Below are 22,307 nucleotides of genomic sequence, written 5' to 3'. Positions count from 1 at the left end.
AGCACATATTAGGTTCATAGTGCAGTCTATGTCTTGCACCATTTAGACATTAAATCCACTTAGGCCTTCACTGATTCTTCAAGGTAATGGATGATTATGATTCCTAGGAAAATAAGATCTGCCACAAAGGAGTTATCAAAACTAGAGTTTAAACTGACACAGTCAATTCTAAGAACATAACTAATATTCATTATCTTTTGTCTACCACTTCTTTTAGTTTCTTCATATTCACCTAGCACTTCTGTTCATCTAAGTTGCTTGACTAGTGGGGTGACACAGATCTTGGACATAGGATGCAATAAAAAGGACCGAGTTTTAGCTTACCATGTCCTTGTCAGGCCCTGGTTGCTATAATTTCCTATTCACTCTTATCCCTGGGCATAGAGACATCATGAGATAATCAAATATCTTGTATCACAGACATACTCTTTTGTTTTTCCATTATGTAAGACCACTGCTCATCACCTATAATAATCAATGTCAAAAATTACAGGCATGATAGTAACACTTATCTAAACTTTTAATCTAAAACTTCAGTTTGTCAACATGAAAAGAACACAATGATCAGGGGGCAGTCAGTCACTGCTATATGTTAAATGGAAATCTTACTATGTTCTCTGATAGAAGCTAGCCTATAATTCACTACATTCCTACTTTGGAGCATTAACTTCTTGGCACTTCCTCTCTGTCCTGGGCATAAGCTGGTCATGCCCTGCAGCCAGAGAAAGCTCTCAAGTAGAGACACATTTTCATAAAGTAGGAAGAAATGGACATATATAGTAGCTGTCCTGCAAAGCTAAGGGGGTTAAGGGAATAGAGGTTGGCACTGGCAGCTACAGATTGATAGCTAAAATATTAAGAGTACACCTGGTGTGTATGTTTATGTTTCTGCTCCTGGGAGATGAAGTATCTGATAGTATTGTAAATGATGGGTACAGAATTTATAATTAGATGGCAATAAAGTATATTGAGAAATGGTAAACCAGGGTAGTACATCCAGTGACCAGAATTCCATGGATGTGAAGGCAATGAGAAGCATCACGAAGGAAGTGGTTAGAGGTAAGTAAGGATGGAGAGAGCTCCGTAGCTCTGTGGCTCAGCACCGGTGCTCACCACACTCAGATAGTGAGCCCAGATATGCTGTAACTGGTTACACGTTTCCTTGTGAGACAAGGAATCTCATGTTAGGAATTTAGTGAATATAGTTTTTGTTCACTCCTAGAGGCGATGGTTAGTAAGAAATCTTTCTTCTGAATTTGATTCTGGGTCAATGACTTGGTGCCAGAGATAAAACAGTTTTCAATGCATTTCACTCGACTTCCTCCTTACCCTCCTCCTCTCTTATCTCACAGCCTGGCTAAAATCAGTCTCAACTGTTCAATGCAGTGGTCTATGATCATTGAATAACAATATAATATTCATATATATTTTTTTAATTTGAAGTTCTTATGTACAAAGAACTAGGTTGTATATCCAGAAAGAAAATCAAAATTGATCCCTGAGTAGCCCAAAGAACCTTATTTTGCAGTGACAATTACCTGAAGTCCCTAATACAATTTAAGTTTATTGAAGTTGTTTTCTCTTTATTAGTAATGTGATCATAATCTCCATTGGATATTGAGCTGGATAAATAAAGACAACTAAATTTTAATTGTTCAAATGCAGTATTTATTAGAAAATCTTAACAAGAAGGGATAGAAATAGAATTTGTATTTAACATGTAAAAATTAGACTAAAGGATTAAATTTTCATGATTATCACAGCCTGCTATCCCTTTCCACCTATATCCAGGATAATCAAAGTGATTTTCCTCTTTCTCTCTCTTCTCTCAGACTCTCTCTCTCTCTCCACTTTTGCAGGTTTACCTGTGCCTTCAGTTTTGGACCTATAATCTCCTGGACCTCTTTTAATCCCTAACACCAAAAGGTAGTCCAGCTGAAGTTTATGGTAACTTAGTGACAGATAAATATTGAACTAAACAAGAATCTTTTGATATTTTTACTCTCATTTGAGGATGCTTGTATATTTATAAATATGGCTGTAAACTATCATCATAAAGCACTATTTTAGTCATTTTTATACTCATGTTTTTGTATTTTAGGTGATTTTAGCGACATGCACAGTATATTTATTCTAATACATATATTTTGTGAATCTTTCAAATGCAGTTACAAAGAGTAAACTAATTGTTTTCTTCATTTCTAGTGATTGCAATATGTAGTTGTATTTTCATTTTTATAAATCTGAATGCAGGTTATCTCTTTACCAGGGAATACACTAGCTGATATTAATCCTCCCAAACAAGATAATATTATAGCTTTTGAAATTGGTATCAACACACAAGTTAATGAACAACTCAAAATTCTAAGGAAAAGTATGTTTTAATTGCCAAGTACAGTTAATTAACTTCTAAACTATAATCTGGGATATAAGAGATGTTATCTTTCATATTTCCTCTTAAAAATTCTCAGCATTTATATGTTAAGAAAGCTGAAAGAAACATTTTCCCCAAATAATTATTTTCTTTAATATTGGGATTATTATATATATATATATATATATATATATATATATATATTCTCCTGTACGCGGGCCTCTCACTGCTGTGGCCTCTCCCGTTGCAGAGCACAGGCTCCAGACGCGCAGGCTCAGCAGCCATGGCTCACGGGCCCAGCCGCTCCGCAGCATGTGGGATCCTCCCGGACCGGGGCACAAACCCGTGTCCCCTGCATCGGCAGGCAGACTCTAACCACTGCACCACCAGGGAAGCCCTATACATTTAAAATTTATCAACTTTATTGCATAGTATTTGTGGAACACTTCTTGTCTTATTCGACTTACAAATCTGTAGTGTTTATGATGTTCTATATTTTCAACTTATCTACATTTTCACTTTTCTTTGAGGCCTACCTAGTTCAAACAGCAGTGACTGAATTATTCATTCTCAATTATCCAAATGAATTGGGATCCGTGAGCTAGGGGAAAAACTAAACATGACAACTGGAGTCTGAAAAAACTGGGTTCAAATCTTAGGTCCTGTTATTGTGAGATTTTAATAAAATGAATAAGATCATGGAAAGTGCCTGGAACCATATATATATTTTTTAATGATCTCATATATTCTCTGAACTCACATATAATTTTCTGTATCTCTTTATTACATAAAAGATAATAGGCTACTTATATACATGTCTTTTCAAGCTTGCAAGATTGACATTCAAGAAGGATCTTCCTGGACCGGGGCACGAACCCGTGTTCCCTGCATCGGTAGGTGGACTCTCAACCACTGCGCCACCAGGGAAGCCCCAGGCATTTATTTTTAATGCTTTACGTATATAAATTTATTTATTCCTCACAATAATCCTATAATGTTGGGACTTTAATGAATCTTGATTTATGCCACATTGCTTAGTTTTCATTTGTATTTATAGTTAATTCTAGCACAAGGGAAGACTTTGACAAAATGGTGATCCAATTGTGTGGCCTATAGTGGGTGGGATTCAGATGGGAAAATATGAATAATTTCTTAATATTAAAGAAGTGGAAAACTGGTATATATTAAAGTTCCCCGATTATTTTTAAGGAATAAGGTGAAACTGTGCTTAGGAGATACTTTGAAAGCAGTGGAGTTAAGAAACCTGAACAAAGTGGTGTTTTAAAATGTATTCCTTTCTCTGATGTTAATTTTGTATGTCAACTTGACTGGCCATGGGGTGCCAGATTAAATATTATTTCTGGGTGTGCCTATGAGGATGTTTCCTAATATGATTAACATTTGAATCCATGGACTCAGTAAAGTAGATTGCGCTCCCAATGTGGGTGGGCATCATCCAATCTGTTGAGGGTCTGAATAGAACAAAAGTCAAAGGAAAGAGGAATTTGCCCCTTTTTTCCTGCCTCACTAGTCAGTTGGGACATCTCATCTCATCTCCTGCCCTTTGCCTAGGATTTACACCATCATCTTCCCAGGGCTTCAGGTCTTCAGACTCAGAGTGAATTATATTATATTCAGACTCACACCAGCTTTCCTGGGTCTCTAGTTTGCAGATGGCAGATGGTTGGACTTCTCAGCCTTTATCATTGTGTGACCCAATAATAAATTATTATTATTTAATAATAAATCTTTCATTATATACACATATTTACCCTATTGGTCTCTTTCTCTGTAGAACCCTGATTAATACACTTTATATCTACTCAATGAGTTCTGCTATGGGTCAGGCCCTAAATTTTGTCCTGGAGATTTGTTGAACTGTGGTAGATTGAATTACTGGTCCGATCTTCACCCTGCCTTATAGCCTTGCCCTTTTCCAGGTAATTTAACAATTCCACTCACAAAGGAATATGCTTCCATGTCTTTTGACTTTGGACTTGTGATTTGGTTGGCAAGTAGGATGTTAGTAGATATGACACAACCAGGGGTTTACAGAGTTCAGCTTGTTCTCTTTGCCCACTGCCACCTTTGTTCATTTGAAGAACCACCTTGCTGAGCTCTGGCTAGATCAGCCAACAGGTAAATGAGCCAGCCTAGCTGAGATCAGAAAGGCTACCCTAACCAATTCACAGAGGTTTAAGGGAAAAAAATCAAACAAGCATAAAAGTTATTTTTATATGCCACTGAAATTTTGTAGCTTTGTTTGTATTATAGCAACAGCTGTCTGATACAGACGCATAAAATATAGTTTGTGGCCTGCAGTGATTCATGTTGAAGTGGTTACAATTATATAAACACATACAATACTATGTGATTATGACACTACGGCAGGTATTTAAAAAGTACTCTCCAAGCACATATGTGGAAAAACAAACACAGATTGTCTTCAGCATTGTGATTGGATACTTGGTCATGTGTATAAATTTATAAATTCAAGGATGAGTGTTCTTAACTGGTAATTTGGCATTTCAGTACATTTAGAGAGATATGAAAATTTAGTGTGGTAAAATAATCATAGAGATTTCTGCAGAGCTTTCTAGTTGCCTACCCAATATCTAGTCTCCTCTCCCCATGCAAAGGCACACTAAATTTATCAGTAAAGCCAAGCAAAGATGGCATCACCCAGCCACACTTGCAGCTTGGTGTGGCCATGTAACATAGAATCTGATCAATGTAATGTAAACAAAAGTGCTGTTTTTGACTTTCAAAAGGCTCCTTAATGAAAGCTTACTCAGTTGAAAATGAACCCTTTCTGCTGTTTTCCCCATCTTATTGTATTAAGGTGCAGACCCAATATCCTGGTAAACATCTGGAAGCATGAGTGGACTTGATGGTGTATATCAGCACTGATGATTACAGCATAGAAAAATAAAAGAATCTAGGCTCCTTTCAGAGGTAGAAAGCCCTAAAACTTCTGCCCCTGGTATTTTAAGTCTGTTTCAATCTGTCTTATTTTAATTTTTTTTTAATATTTTCTGAGTATTCATAGAGGCTATCCCTAAAAAATCATAATGTAAGTGAAATTTTTCCTGAAAATGAGTGTAAAGATGCAAAACAATGTTTAGTTCATATTTTAACTCCCAAAGGCATGTAGAAAAGGTTTATTTTTCCCAGTTTTGGTATTTAGGACCGTAATGTCCCCCAGCTTCCCTATCTATACCTTCTGTAGCACGACTGAATCTGTTAATGTTCTGCTTCATCTGTATTCGTCCTGCTAATACTGTCAGTCAGGAAGGATCTGAAATATTCATTCATTCATACAGGACTTATTCATTATTTATAACATTTCACTTTGTCACATACTCCAGGTCTATATCCTTTGGGCAATTTAAAAAACTTAAAGTAAAAAATGAATATCAAATATTAGAATTTTTTAATAATCAACTTGATGGCCAGAACATCATACCATCTGAAATTTTGATATCTTCTATAAAAATATTTCATCATTACTACTACTGTTCTCTATCTCTTGAAATAAATACTTTTATTAAAAATGAAAGTTCAGATCAATGAATTGATAGATTAATTTTATTCTGATGAATGTCAAGACTGGACCCACTCACCAACTTTATAATTCTTAAAGGCATTAAATACTCATGTGATAATAAAAACAGAAGGAATAAAAATTCATCCCTTTTAAGACAAAGTAGCATAATTTCCATCATTGTCTAGGACTTAACTTGTTTGTCTCATCAGCTTGACTGCTCACCCCTCCTCTACATCTTCCCTCAATAACTGTGGATATTTTCAGGCCTCAGCTAAGAAAAACAATCATTATTCTTCATAATTCCTGCCTTACTTATTATTGTTGAGGAGATAAGCATCTCTCGTTATTCCATTTCATATGAAAAACCTTCTCTTTGTATCTTAAAACTTCCTTTTAGATTATTTTTACTGTTTAGGTTTTGACATTTATGTTTATATTTCATTTTCAGTTCATTTTTATATACATTTTTAGGTATAGAACAAAGGTTACTATTTTTTTCACCTATGGATATCTAATTGCTCTATCATCATTGTTGAAATGACTATCCTAACTCTTCTGAATTACTTTTATACCTCTTTTTGAAAATCAGTTGTATATATATATATACGTATATACACACACACACATATATATATACCCATGTATATAGATATATTTCTAGATTTGGTTTTTGGTTATTTGATCTATTTCTCTATTTTAACAACAAATATTATTGTAGCTTTATAATAAGTCTTGAAATCAGGTAGTATTAATTCCCCAACTTTGTTATTCTTTTTTAATGTTGTTTGGCTCTTGTAGGTACTTTGCATTTCCATATAAATTTTAGAATCAATTTTCTAATTTCTACCAAACTTGCTGAGGTTTTAATTGGAACTTTCTTGAATCTATAGAGAAAATTAGGATGAACTTACATCTTAAAATTATTGAGTCTCCAGACCCATGAATATGGTATACCTCTCTATTTATTTAAGTCTTCTTTGATTTCTCTCAGCAATATTATGCAGTTCTCAGGGAACAGGTATTTCACATTTTTAAAATCAGTTTCATTCCTAAATATTTTATACTTTTATACTTCAGAAATTATATGTTTTAATTTCTAAAATTTTATTGCTAGTGTATAGAACTTTAATAAACTCATTTATTAGTTCTAGTAACTTTAAAAAATAGATTCTATTAGAATTTCTACATAGATAATCATGTCATCTATGAATAGAGACAATTTTTCTTCTTTCTTTATATATATATATATATATATATATATATATATATATATATATTTTTTTTTTTTTTTTTTTTTTTTTTTTTTTTTGCCTGATTTCTCTGGCCAGAGTCTCAAATACAATGTTAAGGAGAAGTAGTGAGAGTGGACATCTTTGTCTTGTTTTTGATATTGGTGAAAAAGCATTTATACTTTCACCATTAAGTTTGGTACTAGCTATAGATCTTGATATTAGCTATAGATGCTTTATCAGGTAGAGGAAGTTACCTTCTATTCCTCGTTGGCTAAAAATTTTTAACAAGAATAGATGTTGGATTTTTCAATTAAAAAAAAAAAGAGGCAAAGGGTTTGAACAGACGTTTTACCAGAGAATATATATAGATGATAAATAAGCCTATGAAAAGATGCTGAACATCACTGGCCATTAAAAAAATGTAAAGTAAAATTGCTATGAAGTACTGTTATACATCTATCAGAATGGTTTAAAATAAAAAGGCCAATCACACCAAGTGTTTTTGTGAGAATGTAGAGGAACTAGAACTCTCATACACTGCTGCTGAGAATGTAAAATGATAAAGCCACTTTGGAAACAGTGTGGCAGTTTCTTAAAAAGTTTAATATATATCTCCACTTATGAGTCATCCCTTCTATTGCTAGGTATTTACTCAAGTGAAATAAAAGCACATGTCCATAAAATAACTTATAAACAATTGTTGTTAACAGCTTTATTTGTAATAATCAACTCTAATGTCCATCAACAGATCAATGGATAAACACATTGTGGTATATACATACAGTGGAATAATATTCAACAATCAAATGAAATGACCTATTGATAATACACAACACGTTTACTCTCAAAATAATTATACTGAGTGAAAGAAGTTGGAGAAAAGAATATACACTACAAATAACTCCACTTATGTAAAATTTTACAAAATGCCAACTAATGTCTAGTGAACAAAATTAGATGAGTGACTTCCTGAAAATGGTGGGCAGGTGGGCAATAAGAAATGATTAGGAAGGGACTTAAGGAAACTTTTTGAGATAATGGATATGTTGATTACTTTGACAGTGATGATGGCTTCACAGGTATATACATAGATCAAAACTTGTCAAATTATACATTTTTAATTCATGCAGTTGAATGGAAGTTAATCACACCACAATAAAGCTGATATCTAGAATAAGGAAGGGACAGCCTGAATCACTCTCAAATCTTGTTAAAAATACTTATTTTTAAATTGTGAATTATATAGATGCTTGTCATAAATAAGACAGACATTATTATTTTGACAATTCTTTAATACCTTCTCTAGGCAGTAGTATTACTGAATAGATTTTTTAAATGTGTTCAACAATCTAGTATTTATAACTGCACCAGAAATCACTCTATGTTGGTTTGTTGTAAACCAGACTAGCAAATTATTATCGACCATTTGTTTGTGATTGAGAGTAGTTTGATAATGTTTCCTATACTGTATGCTGTTTACCTAGAAATATTCATCATCCATGTTCTAGTTATCACCACCCATCTATTCACCAATAAAGTGCATTCCCTCCCAGACATATTGACAAGAGATATTTGTCGAATTGTGCATTTTAATCTTAATTATTTTATACAATATTTTTAAACAGTAGATGTTATTTTAAACATCAAAATAGCAACTTAGCTGATAAACCAGCATCAGTTACAAGATATTCCACTAATATCTCATTAAAATATATATGTGAGCAATGTAGGTGATGCTACTCAGACAGTTTTTGTTCATTTGGGGAAGATAATTAAGTTAATTACAATGAAGTTTCCATAAAAGTAACAGAGAATTATTGGTGGATCTTTAGGGGGAAAATATTGGAAATAGTCCTTTGGACTTCTGTAAATTATTTAAAATTCAAATATCTGATTAAATGTATTTTTTTCATGCCCCTTCTTAACTCTCATCCCCAAAGCAGCTATAATTTGGGGGAGTAAAATATTTAAATTATGGAGAAAATAATTGGGAGAGTGTAATATGTCAACTTTATGTGCCCACTTGACTGGGCTAAGGTATGCCCAGACATTCAGTCAAACAGTATTCTGGGTGTGTCTGAGATGGTGTTTCTAAATGAGATTAACATTTCATTTTATTGACCTGAAACAGATAGACTGCCAGATATTTCTCCAGCAAAGATTCGTTGATTTGGGATCAGCAGAGAATTGCACTTCAGGGTCTACAACAATGGTGAAGCATGTATAGATGCCCAAACAGAAAGGGAAGGAAAACAGTTTTATAGAGGTGAAAAGGAAGGTGGAAGGGCTACAGTAAACAAAGAGTCTATGGCTTTTCGTTGGCTGAGTTCTTGTCAGGAAAGAAAAGAAATCTCTTCTTCCTGTTGGGCTCTGCTATTGTCACAGGGTGAGAGAGCTCCCCTTCTGGTCTCCAAACTCTTACTGAGGTTTCTGTTTATTGTTTACATTTTCCCCTTTTCATCAAGATCTTTCTCTGAAAACACTGCTGGTCAAGAGTCAGGTTTTCTATGGGCTTCCCTGGCGGTACAGTGGTTGAGAGTCCGCCTGCCGATGCAAGGGACGAGGGTTCCTGCCCCGGTCCGGGAAGATCCCACATGCCGCGGAGCGGCTGGGCCCGTGAGCCATGGCTGCTGAGCCTGCGCGTCCGGAGCCTGTGCTCTGCAATGGGAGAGGCCACAACAGTGAGAAGACCGAAAAAGAGTCAGGTTTACTAGTTTTTGCAGCTTTTTGTCCCTCAATGCCAGGGAAGACTTTTCCTGAGTATAATGTCCCATGTCAGAAGGAAAGTGCACATATTGGAAATTTATTAAGGTTACATTCAAGTAACAAGGAGGGGTAGGAGGGAGAACTCTCAGGCCCGTTTTATATAAAGTCCATATGTTATCAAGATTATAGACACTGGAGATCATCTGAAGCATTAGGTCATCATCAAATGTTTAGTGACAAACTTCCAACAGGCCTGGTCCAGATATCTTTGGAAAGCTGTTTCATCAGAAGTCATCTGCTTCAATTCTAGGAACAATTTACTTTCAAGGTAGTACATTCTTTTTCATATTCTATTCCATTTAACTTTTTTTTAAGGCCTTGAGACCATGTCATCTGGTTCTTCTCATAAAATTGGGTCGGATTTGTTATTGTTGAATAAAACATATAGAGGTTCAGACATAAGAGAGAAATTTGGAGTACAATTTTGGCAATAACCAACTAGCCCAAGAAAGCCTCACAGTTGGTGCTTAGTTTTGGGTTTGGGAAACTTAGGATGCCATGAAGTCTATCTGGATCTTAGTGTACCCCTTGTTCTGATATCAGATGCCCAAAACCAGATGGGCAAATTGCAAATTTTCTTTGGAGACCTTATGTCCTTTTAAGGCTAAAAACTTTAGCAAGTGGATGTTCTCTTCCTGGGAGGAGGCTTGAGAAGAAGAGTAAAGAAGCAAATCATCCACATATTGCAACAGTAGAAACTCTAGGGAACTTAAGAAACTCACGGTTGTGTATCATCCAGATCATCCTTTAGGATTTGGGAGAAATAAGAAGGACTTCCAGTGTAACTCTGAAGCATTACTGTCTAGGTGGATTGCTTTTCTTGCTAAGAGAAGGGAAAAAGGTATTGGCTGGCTCCATCAACTGGAATACTAAAGAATGCACAGCATAAATCAATTCGAGTAAAGATTTACTTTGTTGGGAATAGATATTAGTAATGTATGAGAATTAGGAATAACAGTGTGTCAAGGGATAACAATGCTGTTTATTGCTCAGAGGTCCTGGACAAACTTTCACCCTCAGTACTTAGGTTTTCCCACCTGTAAAATGGGAGTGCTAATGTGACTAGTACAAGGGATAAGGAGGCCTTGAGCCTTGTAATCTTCCATTATGTCCTTTATACCTTGAAGGTCTTCTTTACTTATAGCATATGATTAATAATGGGAAGAAGTTTTGAGGGGTCTGTTTGAATCTTGATGGGAGGTGCATTGTGAAATTTGCCAACAATAGTTGGAGATTTTGCCCATAAGGAAAGTGGCAGCTGATTCAACAGGAACAAATAATCAGTGTTTCCAGAATCAGCTCTAGTACCTACTGTCGGAGTCAGAACAAATAAAAGATGTTAAAGTGTCATTTAATTCACCTGGTTGGTTACATTGATTTCTAGAATTATTTTATTCCAGCATAATACTTCTCTTAGAAGTCTCCACCTAATAAGTGGACAAGGGCAGAGGAGAAAAGGGTGTGTATCTTCCAAAGGGCCTAAACAAAAGGAAATAAGTTCAGTGACAGGATCCTCTTGAGGTTTATTAGAGATTCCCACTATCTGAACTATTTTAGTACTGGGAGGTAGGGACAGTTTTAGAGTAGTGGAGTTGAGCACCAAGAGAGTGGCTCTGTTGTCCATTAGGACTGGAAGAAATTTATCTCCAGTCTGGAGAGATGTTTCTCCAAGCCAATTAAGAGGAAGGAAGGGGCTTCTCTGGTGGAGCAGTGGTTGAGAGTCTGACTGCCGATGCAGGGGACACGGGTTCGTGCCCCTGTCCGGGAAGATCCCACATGCCGCAGAGTGGCTGGGCCCGTGAGCCGTGACCACTGAGCCTGCACGTCCGGAGCCTGTGCTCCGCACCGGGAGAGGCCACAACAGTGAGAGGCCCGCGTACCGCAAAAAAAAAAAAAAAAAAAAAAGAGGAAGGAAGAGCCCCTGTAGTTCCTTGGAGCCCAGTCATTGAGAATTAGGAGGATGCTGGAAAGGCTGATTTGAGGGCTGAAGGCACCTAAAGTGCTTATTTGTACCAATCTCTTTCCCAATCTTCTGGCTGTTTGCAATAACAGCAAAAACTAGGAGGATGTGGTTTCACTTAGGAGCCTTCATTTGCTGGAGTTGAAGATTAAGAATTTTGGCAGCCTCTCTTGGAAGTGACTCGTGTAGAGTATGAGAGAGCTGATTTGTCAGATTAACTAAATCTGAAGTGGACAGAGTTTCTCATTCCTTCCTGGTCCTTTTTTACTAGAAAGGAAAAGTCTCAGTTCAGTCCATTAATAAACATACAGTTAAAAGCTAGTTGGGTGGAATCAACATTTGATGGAAGACCAGATTTTTTAAAAAAACGATCTACAGTTGATAGTAATAGTTAATAGTAGGTTCAGAAGATTTTCTTGTGCAAGTTTGAATTTTGTTCCAATCAATAGTAATTGCTTTCTGAAGTTACCTAATGATTGCTGATTGCCCATATAAGTTAGTGGGCTGTTTTCCGGGTTGTAATTCTAGAGACCTTTCAGGATTTTCCCAATTAGTAGTTTTCATTCAATGCTAGTCCTGGCTTTCATCCTTTCATGGAGAAGCAAAAGAACTAGCTGATATAGGTCAGAGAAACCATGTTGATAAATTTGAATAACTATATTAAATTCCTCAGCAAACGTGAGGAATTTCTTCAGTTATGTTAGGAAAATCTTTACTATGGCTCACAGCTCAGCTTTAACCCAGGAAGTCTAAGAAATGAAGCGTTTAGCCTCTGAATCCTCAGAAGACTTAATTTTAAAGGGACAGGTTCTGATAATTTTAGAGGAAAAGGGAGTAGGGAGAGTTTCAGAGAAAAGGGGAAGTTTGCTGGGAGCATTAGTATGGTGAATTTGAGGGTATGGGGGTGGTGTAGAAGGGAAGGAAGGAGATGGAGCCAGACGTGGAGCCTGAGAGAAAGAAACCAAGGAAGAAGAGCCTGAGGTTTCAGGAAACATTTTGTTTCTCTTAAATATTTTTTGTCTCAGTTAATCTTAAAATCTTATTATGCAGAAAGGCAATTTTAGGCTCCTGAAAAGTTGAGAAACTTCAAAATACCAACAGGAATAAGCAGTCCACTCACTTCTGGAAAATTTTGAGCTATTATAGTCCAGTTCAGTTTCAAGGAAATTAAGTTTGGGGATTTCACAAGTCTCCCATAGTGGCCACTGATATTCTAAATTGCCTTTAGTCATGCATGTTTATTTTAGTTAGAAATGAGCATGAGGAGGCTTCCCTGGTGGCGCAGTGGTTAAGATTCCACCTGCTGATGCAGGGGACACGGGTTCGTGCCCCGGTCCGGGTAGATCCCACATGCCGCAGAGCGGCTGGGCCCGTGAGCCATGGCCACTGGGCCTGCGCATCTGGAGCCTGTGCTCCACAACGGGAGAGGCCACAACAGTGAGAGGCCCGCATACCACAAAAACAAAACAAAACAAAACAAAACAAAAAAAACAAAAGAAATGAGCATGAGGAAGGACCTCTGCTTTTAAACATAAAACTGGACAGAGCCTTTGTGAGAGAAGCACCCTCAAAATACTTAGATAACTGGGATCCCATTTCCTAGAGGTTTTTCCTCTAGAGCAAAGAACAATTTTCAAGCAGCATAAACAGCTTACAGCACAAATGGCTCAATTCAAATAGTGTACAAGCTAACCCCAGCCTGTCTTAAGGAGACAGTTTGGTCTTGGAGGAGCCAGGCCAGAGACCTTTTCTTTAGCCAGTGCCCAGAAGACAGTTTTCCAAAGGAGTAGGCCAAAAGCTGAAAACCTGGCACCGTTTCAGATAAAGAACACTTGTTCACAAAGGAATGGGTAGAGGCTAGACAGCTTCAGGAGAAGCAGCCCCTGTTCTGAATAGAAAAGGCCAGAGGCTTGCCAGTTTCAGGGAAACAGTGTGATCTCAAAATCAGACTGAAAAGCCAAATGAGTACTCGCATACAAAACACGGCCTAACCAGAAAGGTAGAACCCTTAAATGGATCCCCAGTAAAGCTTGGAGAGGTTCAGATGCAAGGAATGCATGAGCTTGAATCCAGGAGAAGGATGTACCTTCAAACAGTAGGCTCTGTGAGAAAAGCAGTGAGTGACAAAGGTCTCATTTGTGGGTACTGGACCTTTTGTGCACCAGCTCAACAGCCCTCGAGCTGTGAGGGGTCCCTGTACAGTCTTCCAAAACATTGACCTAAAACAATGGACAGCCAAATTTTTCTCCAGAAAAGATGGAGTTATTTGGGTTCAGTAGAGAACTGCAGTTCAGGGTCTGTAACCATGGAAAGCCATGTACAAGTTCCCACATGGAAAAGGAAGGAGAACACTTTTATAGAGGGAAAAAGGAAGCTGGGAGAGATATAGTAAACAAAGAGCCCATCCATGGCTTTTCATTGGCTGACTCTTTGCCAGGAAAGACAAGGAGTCTTTCTTCTTCTTAATGGTCTCTGCTAATGTCACAGGGTGAGAGAGCATCCCCGTTTGGTCTCCCAACTCCACTTAACTGAAGTTTCTGTTTATTAATTTTGTACAAGTTGGTGGAGTGAGTAAAACAGACCCTCTCCAATACAAGTGGGACCAGTTGAAGGATTGAGTAACCAAAAGACTGACCCTCCAGAGAGTAAAGGGAACATCTCCTACCTGACTGCCTTAGAGCTGGAATATGGATTTACTGATGCCTTTAGACTCAAATTGAAACACAGGCTTTTCCTGAGCCTCAGGCCTACTGACCTTTGGACTGGAGCTATACTGTTGGATCTCCTGGTCCTCAGGCCTTCAAACTGAGACTAGAACTACACTATTGACTCTCCTGGGCCTCCAGCTTGAGGGCTGCTGATATATATATATATATATAGTGTTTCTGTTTCTCTGCAGAACCTTGACTAACACAGATTTTGGTACCAAGAATAATTGAAGAGGGACAGAATTGTAAGGATAAGTTTTCTAATTTAGTTCTGGGGATTCTGGAACTGGCTCTCAAATCTTATTATATTTAAAGATATGAATGACTTTATTTCCAATAGTAAAAGAGATCATTGATAGTCTACAGAATGATCTAGCAATGGAGGTATACAAAATGTCACCACAGGGTAATCCTAATCAACTTTTTGTAAGACGTAAGGAGCTTGATAACTGTGTATTTGATACTTTGGGATTTTTTTCTCAAACTAATGAATGTCAGTGAGACTGGTGGGTTGCTCCTAATGTCAATGGACAAAGTAGGGAAAGAAATGAATGAGATCAGGGATTTTAATTCCAAGGTCAAGGGTCACATGAAGACCTAAAAACTTCTGTGTGTGCCCTGAAAGAGACTTATCTTCAATAGGCACAAGACTGAGAATGTTGAAAACCTAACCCAGAATTCCTTCCTGCCAATGGATGAATTTCAATGCAAATTAAATTCCCAACCTCACAGAGTGTCTACTGTAAATGTGAGGGCATTACTTTTTAAAGAATGGGATCCTATAAGCTGGAAAGGGGACTTGTGGGAAGACTCCAGTAAAGTTGGGGATATCAAACCCCTAAATTCTGGTGAGTCTTCTTTGCCCATGGAAGAGGCCTCCCCACTCCCAGTAGAAGCAGCCTACACATTCTCCGTGTAAATGCCTCTCCACGTTGTCTGAAAAGATCAACTCTGCATTCCCTGAGGAAACTGTGATGACCTCCCCAGAGGCAGTTGTTATTGCAAGACAATGCAGATTCTCCTCGGGACTCATTCCCCTCCCACAGTCTTCTTTGCTTCTAGGCCTATAATTAGACTCAAGTCCCAGCAGACCCCTAAAAGTGAGGAATAAAGTGTAACCCATGAGAAGGTGCACTAACACCTCCAAATAGCTACTTGAGTTTTCTAATTTACACAGACAGAAATTTGGGGCACATGTCCTCTGGGCATGGAAGGGTGTGGGATAATGTTGGAAAAAATATAAAGCTGGACCAGGCTGAATTTATTGATATGGGCTCTCTAAGCAGATTCTACATTTAATATTGCAACTTGGAGAGTTAGAAATGACTAACAGTTTGTTTGCCTGAAACATAGATCATTGACAGGTGGCCCACAGTGAATGAGTTAGAAATGTCAGACTGAAGATGAATCTGGCCTCTGTACCCCAACACCAAATTAAATCTCAGAGACAGAGTTTTGGGTGAAGTAGGAAAGAATAGTTTTATTGCTTTGCCAGACAAAGTGGGCCACAGCAGACTAATGCCCTTAAAACTGTGTGTCCCAACCTGGAGCATGTAGTGAGGAGTTTTATAATAATGGTCCAAAGGTGGTGTGAACAGCTCATGGACATTCTTCTGATTGGTTGGTGGTGAGGTAAATGGGAGTCAGCATCAACCTTCTGGTTCCAACCTGTCTGGGGTCTACGTGCTTGTGGGCAGCATACAGTTAACTTCTCCCACTTGGTGAGTATGCAGAAATTTTTCAGTATCTGCAAAACTGCTCAAAGATATTGTTATGTATACCTCTTGAGGGAGAACCAGGACCTTGCCCCGAGGCTGCACTATTGTTTCTTGACTATTCCTCCCTTTTCTCTGTATTGCCTCCCTTCTCTAATTAGCAACTGTTTTGGGCAGGGTCTTGGAGACTGAATGAAGCCTATTTCCTGTAATTGAGAAATGGGGGACACAGAAAGGCTTTTGTGCCCAGGAACCCCACAGGGTTCTGCTCAGTTTCAGAACCTGCCTTGATTTAATGTAGAAGAAGTGATTCAAAGGCTTAGTGGGATTGGAATTTTAGAGTAGATTTGTCATTTAAAAACTACTCACCCACACTGGGAAGGTCCAGAGATACAACTTTCATCACATCTGTGAGGAATACTTTTGTAAGCTCTGTGATAACTCTTTGTTGTAGAACAGACCTTACAGTGGGCACTGTGGTCATTGAATTGGGAAACCTAAATGCAAGGGGAGTAATTGATCCTGGAGTGGTAGGGACAAAGTGTCAGCATCAACCACCAAAGGCAAGGTGAGTGTGGTTCCCATAAACAGACCTTAGGGTGAAAGCAGTAATAAGAATTGTTTGACTCACAGAGACCTATGACATTGGCTAGTTGATCCTGGAGTTCCTAGAAGTGAAATAAATAGGAAATCTATTAAAATGTTACTTGATCTGTAAAAGCAGAAAAATTCTAGAACAAGTGAACAAAAGTCTAACCTGAATCAAACAATGGGAATGTGGACATAACCCACGAGACAAGATTTCTGAGCCAGTTTGCAGACCCAGAAAACGTTGAATGAAGAGAAGGTTGGGCCCCCTTGAGGAGGGCCCCTGGTACACTGCTAAAAATGTATCATTCATTTTTCTCCTAGCCTTACTCAAAGGGACCTATGATCTTTTGCCAGGGTAACTGTGTGTTGGGGGAAAGGAAATCATCAGACGTTGGGGGGCAACGGCTCTGAACTGACACTAATACCAGGAGACCCAAAGCATCACTGTTGTCTATCAGTCAGAGTAGGGACCATTGGAAGTCTGGCGACCAGTTGAGTTTTAGCTCAAGTCTATCTCATAACGGGACAAGTGTATCTCCCAACCCATCCTGTGGTTACTTTCCCAGTTCTGAAATGCATAATTAGATTAGATACACTCATAAGTTGGCTTTGTCCCCTGACCGGTGAACTGAGGGCTATTATGGTCAGAAAGGCCAAGTGGAAGCTGCTGTTAACTGTCTCTAGGAGAAAAATAAGCCAAAAGCAGTCCTGTAGGGATTGCAGAGAACAGTGCCACCATCAAGGATTTAAAGGATGCAGTGTGGTGATTTCTACTACATCCCCATTGAACTTGCTTATTTGGCCTGTGCAGAAGACAGATGGACTTCGGAAAATAACAGTGGATCATCATAACCTTAACCAGGTTGTGACTCCAATTGCAGCTTCTGTACCAGAAGTGGTTTCACTGCTTGAGGAAATTAATGTATCCCCTGGTTCCTGGAATGCAGCTATTGATCTGGCAAATAATTTTTTCCTCCATACTTGTCAGTAGGATCATCAGAAGCAGTTTGTTTAGAGCTGGCAAGGCCAGCAATACAGTATCACTCTCTTACCTCAAGAGTCTATCAACTCTCCTGCTCTATGTCATAATTTAGTTCCCAGAGATCTTGATCACTTCCCTTCCACAAGGTATTACGCTGGTTTATTACACTGATGACATTATGCTGATTGGACCTCCTGAGCAGAAAAGAACAACTACTCCAGACTTACTGGTAAGAGATTTACCTGTCAGAGTGTGGGGGAAAAAATATGACAAAAATTCAGGGGCCCTACCTCAGTGAAATTTCTAGGAGTTCAGTGGTGTGAGGCATGACAAAATATCCCTTCAAAGGTGAATCTGGTCCCTCCTACAACCAAAAAAGAAGCACACCACCTAGAGGACCTCTCTTGATATTGGAGGCAACATATTCTTCCTTTGGGTTTGTGTCTCTATTCTATTCACTGAGTAATCCAAAAAGTTGCTAGTTTTGAGTGAGGCCCAGAACAAGATAAATCTCCCCAACAGACCCAGGCTGCCATGGAAGCTGCCCTGCTGCTTGGTTCATATGATCCAGCAGATCCAATGGTGCTTGGAGTGTCAGTGGCAGATAGGGATGCTGTTTGGAGACTTTTGCAGTCCCCCATAGGTGGATCACAGTGCAGGTCCTCAGGATTTTGGAGCAAAGCCCTGCTATCCTCTGTAAATTACTATCCTTTCAAAAAACAGCTCTTGGCCTGCTACTGGGCAATAGTAGAGACTGAACAGTTAACCATGGGCTGCCAAGTTGCCATTATAGCTGCCTATCATGAACTGGGTGTAATCTGACCCACCAAGCCACAAAGCACGAACAGCAACACCTCATCTTTGAATGGAAGTAAATGTACCTGATCAGATTTGAGCTAGCCCAGAAGGCACAAGTAAGTTACATGAAGTGGCCCAAATACTCATGGTCCCCACTCTTGCTACACTGTTTTCTCTGTCCCAGTCTACACCTTTGGCCTCAGGAAAAATTCCATAAGATTGGTTGACAGTGAAAGAGAACTACTGGGCCTGGTTTGATGTTTCATTGATGTTTCTGTATGATAGGCAGGCACCACCTTAAAGTAGACAACTTTAGCACTGCAATTCTTTTCTGAGACATTCATGAAGAACAGTCGTGAAGGGGAGTCTTCCCAATGGACAGTACTTCGAGATGTTTACCCAGATGTTCACTTTGCTTGGAAGGGGAAATGGCCAGTCCTGAGATTATATACTGATTCATGACCTGTGGTCAATGTTTGGCTGGATGGTCAGGGATTTGGAAGGAACATGTTTAGAAAACTGGTGACAAGGAAATGTAGGGAAAGAGCATGTGGGTAGACCTCTCTGAATGGAAAGAAAACAAGAAAATATTTCTGTCCCATGTGAATGATCATCAAAGAGAGCATTTTAACAATCAAGTGGATAGAATGACACATTCTGTGTATACCACCCGTCAGCATTTTTCCTCAGCCAGTGGACTCAGGAACAAAGTAGCCATGGTGGCAGGGATGGAGGTTATGCATGCATTCAGTGCCACGGACTTCATTCACTAAGGCCAACCTGGATTCAGCCACCACTGAGGTCCAATCTGCCAGCAGCAGAGCCCAACATTGAATCCCTGATATGGCACCGTTCCCTGGGAGTGGTCAGCTAGCTAACTAGTGGCAGGTTGACTAACTTTGACAGCTTCTGTCTAGGAATGGGCTATGTTTTACTCTTACTGGAATAGATTTACTCTGAATACAAATTTCCTTTCCCTGCAAGCAATGCTTCAAAACCCTCATCTGTAGTCTTTCAAAATGCTTTATCCACCATCCTGATATTTTACACAGCATTGCTTCTGATTAAGGAATTCACTTCACAGCACAAAAATTATGTCAATGTGCTCATAATCATGAAATTCTCTGTTTTCCATGACAGAATGGTATAATAGCTTTTTGAAGACTCAGTTACAGCACCAGCTAGGTGGCAATACTTTGCCAAGCTGAGGTAAGATTCTCCAGAGGCTACATATGCTCTGAATCACCATTCAATATATGGTGCTTTTTCTTCCACAGCCAGGATTAATGGGTCCAGGAATCAAGAAGTGAAAATGAGAATGGTACCACTTACTTTTACCTCTAGTGAAACACCCTAGCAAAATTGTTGCTTCCTGTTACCATGACCTTATACTCTGCTGTCCTAGAGGTTTTAGTTCCAAAAGAAGGAATGCTTTCACTAGGAGATACAACAATGTTTCCATTAAACTGAAAGTTAAGACTGTTGCTCAGCCATTTTGGGCTCCTTATGCCTCCAAATCAACAGGCAAAGAAGGGAGTTAATGTGCTGTCTTGGATGATTGATCCTGACTACCAAGGGGATGTTGGACAACTACTCTACAGTGGACATAATGAAGAATGTGTCTGGAATATAGATTTCTTAGGACATCTCTTAATATTACCATGTTTTGTGACTATGGCCAATGGAAAACTACAGTCCAATCCAGGCAGGACTACTGATGGCTCTGACTCTTCAGGAATTCAGAAATAAAGGTGTGGGTCAGCCTACCAGTTAAAGAACTTCCACCAGCTGAGGTGCTTGCTAAAAGCAGAGGGAATACAGAATGGATAATAGAAGAAGTTAGTCATAAATACCAGCTTTGAGCACAAAATCAGTTACAGAAATAAGGACCTCCTGACTATGTAATGACTATGTTGGGGGATGTGTGTGTGTGTGTGTGTGTGTGTGTGTGTGTGTGTGTGTGTGTAGAAAAGATCTTTGTTTTCATACCTCTCTTATTCTCTTATTATATAAACTGTGTTGAATTTATATTATAGTATTTAAGTATTATCAATTCTACATCATAGTATTTTAGTTATGGGATATCAAAAAAAGTAAACATCACTCATGAACTTTACCTTCTCCTCTGTGGAAGGAGTTAGTGTATTTTTTATTGTATGCAGAATAGCTGTATAATTTTAGGTAAAATTATGACCTTGTTATTGTCTTTCATTGGAGATTAAGTATGGTTTTAAGGAAATGCGTATGGGTGCCATGTTGACAAGGCGTGGACTTATGATGGTTAATTTGTGTCAACCTGAGTAGGCCCCCAGGGTGCCCAGACATTTGGTCAGACATTATTCTAGGTGTGTCTGTGAAGGTGTTTTGGAAGAGATTAACATTTGAATTAGTAGACAGAGTAAAGTGGTTGTCCTTCCCAATATTTGTGGATATCATGCAATCTTATGAAAGCCTAAATAGAACAAAAAGAGTGACCCTCTAGAGAGTAAAGGAATTTCTTCCTGCACTTCTGCCCTCAAGCTGGGACATAGTTTTTTTTTTTTTTTTACTTTATTTATTTTTTATAATATTTTAATTTTATTGGAGTATAGTTGATTCACAGTGTTGTGTTAGTTTCAGATATGCGTCAGAGTGATTCAGTTATACATATAATGTATTTGTTTGTTTTTAGATTCTTTTCTCATATAGGTTATCACAGGATACTGAGTAGAGTTCCCTGTGCTATATAGTAGGTCCTTGTCGGTTATCTATCTTACATATAGTAGTGTGTGTTTTCATCCCAAGCTCCTGATTTATCCCTCCCCCATCGTGTTTCCCCCTTGGTAACCATAAGTTTGTTTTCAATATCTGTAAGTCTGTTTCTGTTTTGTAAATAAGTTCATTTGCATCTTTTTAAAAATTAGATTCCACATATGAGTGGTATCATTTGATATGTCTTTCTCTGTCTGACTTACTTCACTTAGTATGACAATCTCTAGGTCCATCCATGTTGCTGCAAATGGCATTATTTCATTCTTTTTTATGGCTGAGTAATATTCCATTGTATATATGTACCACATCTTCTTTATCCATTCATCTGTCGATGGGCATTTAGATTGCTTCTATGTCTTGGCTATTGTAAATAGTGCTGCAATGAATATCTGGGTGCATGTATTCTTTTATATTATGGTTTTCTTATTATATATATGGTTTTCTCTGTATTTATGCCCAGGAGTGGGACACTGCTCTTTTCCTCCCTTTGGACTCTAACTGAAACTTCAGCTCTTCCTGAATCTTGAGCCTACCAGCCTTTGGAGTATAAATACACTATCGACTCTCCTGGTCTTCAGGCTTGCAGACTGCAGATCTTGGGACTTACAGGCCTCCATAATCACATGAGTGAATTCTTTATGATAAATTGCTCTCTTTCTCTCTCTCTCTCTCTCTCTCTCTCACTCTCTCTCTCTCTCTCCCCCTCTCTCTCCTATTTATTCTGTTTTTCTGGATAACTCTGACTAATACAGAGGAGACTAATTGTTCATGTTTTTCTTGAAATCATTCTACTTTGTTCATCAACATTTGTAAACTTTTCTTCTCTACTTCTAGTGCGAACTGCATAAGACATTAAATCAATTAAGCTCTATCTGCCAAGATT

The 22,307-nt window shown here is 38.3% G+C and overlaps 1 pseudogene; it reads left to right on the top strand.

The window, feature by feature from the left end:
* Positions 1-974: 974 nt before the first annotated feature.
* LOC136122085 (uncharacterized) lies at positions 975-20,143 on the top strand (annotated as a pseudogene).
* The last annotated feature ends 2,164 nt before the right edge of the window (positions 20,144-22,307 follow it).

Source organism: Phocoena phocoena, chromosome 4 (genome assembly GCF_963924675.1).
Source record: "Phocoena phocoena chromosome 4, mPhoPho1.1, whole genome shotgun sequence".
Taxonomy (NCBI): domain Eukaryota; kingdom Metazoa; phylum Chordata; class Mammalia; order Artiodactyla; family Phocoenidae; genus Phocoena; species Phocoena phocoena.
Note: the sequence above shows the minus strand (reverse complement) of the source record. Positions and strands in the feature narration are given on the sequence as shown.